The sequence below is a fragment of the Theropithecus gelada genome, chromosome 12 (genome assembly GCF_003255815.1).
Source record: "Theropithecus gelada isolate Dixy chromosome 12, Tgel_1.0, whole genome shotgun sequence".
Lineage (NCBI taxonomy): Eukaryota > Metazoa > Chordata > Mammalia > Primates > Cercopithecidae > Theropithecus > Theropithecus gelada.
Genome location: NC_037680.1, coordinates 89766959 through 89770310, shown reverse-complemented (window position 1 = coordinate 89770310; position 3352 = coordinate 89766959).

Below are 3352 nucleotides of genomic sequence, written 5' to 3'. Positions count from 1 at the left end.
TATATAATTTCCTTCAGATTCATTCATTTAATAAATGTTTATTGAGTACCAACTTGTACCAAATACTATGTTACTTCTGAGAAAACAATGATTAACAGGACATAATCCCTGGCCTTAGAAAGATCATATCCCAGTGGTAAAGACAGACTTTATTTTAAAACTCAACACATTAATAAAATATTTACAAAGTATGTTATGAAGGAAATATTCAAGGTGCTACGATAGGAATTGGTGTAAGAAAATGTTTGGGTAGGTTGGGACAGCAAGGGTCAGAAAGAACCAGCTACGTCAAAAATGGTAAGGGTTGACGGGTCTGTTTCCTCCCCACCCTGTCACTTCTTCCCTAAAGTAAAAACTTAACTCTCCAACTGGATACAGTGGCCAAAGAACATGGTACTCCACTTCCCTAGTGGTATATTTTAATGCACGGTATAGCTATATGTGTACCTTAAAAAAAAAGTGTACAGTCTATGTCTTCTGGCAAAGGACAGAAATAAATGCACCCTCTAACTATCAAAATACTACCCAGAGACGCCGGGCGCAATCGCTCCCGCCTGTAATCGCAGCACTTTGGCAGGCCCAGCACTTTGGGAGACCACCTTAGGTCAGGAGTTCGAGACCAGCCTGTCCAACATGGTGAAAACCCGTCTCCACTAAAAATACAAAAATTAGCCAGGTGTGTGGTGGTGGGCGCCTGTGATCCTAGCTACTTGGGAGGCTGAGAAAGGAGAATCACACGAACCCAGGAAGCGGAGGTTGCAGTGAGCCAAGATTGCACCACTGCACTCCAGCCTGGGTGACAGAGTGAGACTCTGTCTCAACAAAAACAAAACCAAAACTAACAAACAAACAAACAAAACTACCCAGAGAAATTCTGAACAAAGTCAATCACAGTTTATACAAGGCTTCTTTCCCATGAGGGGATTGCATTGTGAATCTTAGGACTATAGACTCCACAGCCATGAAATAAAACCCCCAATCTTGGTATGAAAACATAATCATGATTTCTCTCGATGAGTCAGATACACCATAATCTGCAAATAAGAAAGGAATGTAGGATGTTAAAAAGAGGGAAACATTTGCCAAGATGGTCCAATTCTCCCAGGTGGTCATGAGATCTTTGTTATTCTAAAATCTGGGATCCAATCAGGGGAAGGCAGGATGACAGAATGTAGTGTCTGAAGCCTTAGCCACTAGAGGGAGAAAGTGTGCCTCTAGTGACTAGGGAGCCAATGAAAGTTAACTCTTGAAAAGAACAGGCTTCAAGGAAGCTAAATACAGCTCCAATAAACCAGGTGCAAGGGCTACATCAACTTGGTAACTGGGGAACCTGAGGATGTATCTTTAAGATTTCACAGTGGATCCTCTTCTACCAAATAATTAAATTGTGTAAACTATCAAACACATTTCATCTTAATTTTGATTACCTTTATTTCATATTTTCAAGGATCTCTATAACTGTACAGATACCTAAACACTTAGGTTCAGTTTTTAGGAAGGACTTATGACAATTTAGAGAACTTATGTTATCCTTTATATTTTGGGCATTTACATATTATAAACGACATACAGATTTTTTGAGGTAATTTAAGACTAAAATATTTGCTGTCTGTTGGGATAATTAGAGTGACTTACTGGTTGTCTACTCAGACTTTCCCAAATACGACTTTAGGAAAACTAATTTTATTTAAATAACTGGCAACTAAGTGTTTAAAAATCTGCCTTACCAATATATAACTCACAGGAACTACAATTTTCCTTAAAATCATCATAATGTTATTGCAAGCCCAAGCCCAAATAATTTCTCTCCAACGAAAATTTGTTAATCTTGTTTGCTGTATCACACCATCTACCATTTTCTATAGTTAAACAAAAAGAGACTATCGTTATAATTGTTTAATAATACAATGTATGGCAAAAAAAACTTTCAAGAAGTAATTCATTATAAAAGCTACAGTGTCACACAAGTTATATGGTATCCATTATTTAGTTTGTGTTGATGTGAATTAATTCCTTCCCCATACCAAAATGTAAAGAAAAGACACTATCCAAAATTACCTATAGAGTGGTGCTTAAGGTACCGTTGATGATTTAATTTTCAATATATCGTTTTTTTTCTCAGCAGAAAAAAAACCTCAACAACTATTTCTGGAATTCTTCAAAGGAGTAGGAGTACGGTGCCTGTTCCGACTCTTCCAGCATTGATTTTCTTCACAATCTGTGATATGGTTTCTCAGAAACACCGTTTGGCAGTCCTGATAATTTCATGTGTTTTCAAATTTCAGCCACCCAGACTACACAGTTCACTATTTTCAGCTCCTTTCATTTTCCTCTTCCCTTTCATTATAGAAGTCTCTATTCCCTCTTTTCGCAAATGTGGTCAAGAAAGATACTAAACGCTACTATTTGTAGAAAGAATATGCATTTGTTTTTCTCTTGACGGTTCACCTAAGTTCTTTCCAAATAAACAAGCTGTGATTGATAGTGATAGGTACTTCAAGGGTAGCAACTTTTCGGACCCTCATCCATTCCGTGGACTTTGGGGGACGTGGCACATGCCTCAGGGGAGAAAAAGCAAGTAAACACTTTAATTTTAAACTTGCGCTGTTAAAGCACTTTCAAAATAGTAATAGTTGAGCTTCATCTCAGACGTGAATGCCTTTCTCAGTCTATTCCCCAGGGCCCCTCTTATGCCGCTTCATGTCCCGGTCAATGCGGTGCGTTTTCCGAAATGGGGCCGCAGAGTTGCCGGCGGAGACCAGTGGGTGGGAGGCTCCACGCGCACTCCCCGACTCGGGCCGGGACGCGGCTCCCGGACTCCGCGCAGGGCGCCAAGATCGCCGCCGCACTCCCTTCCCCCGGTCTCCCCACCAATCCCAGTTTGAAAGAAAACTTCACGCGGCCGAAATGAACGTCCCCTCACCGCTCCAAGCCTCCAGCCGGCAGAAAACGTGAGATTTATTATGACACGGGGAGGGGGGATGGTGGTCGCCGTGGCACACTCGGAAGCGGGTTACCTGGCCCCCGTCGGGGGCGGGGTCCGCAGTTCGGGGACCAACGGGCTGGGGGCGACGCGGCCGGGCGCGCGGGTGGGCGCGAGGGAGTGCGCGCGTCGCGGAGCCTCCGGGGCAGCACTTGTCCTGTAATCGATTGCCGAGCGCGCCGAGCGGCTGAGCGCGCAGACACGCGCACACGCGCCCGCCAGCCCGCGCGCGCGCGCGCACACGCGCTCTCATACACGCGCACAGGCGCTCGGGACCCGCACACACGCACGCGCGCGCACGCACGTCCGCCCGCCCGCGCCCGGGGCTCCGCTGCCCGCCGCCCGCCGCCGCCGCCGCCGCCGCCGCCG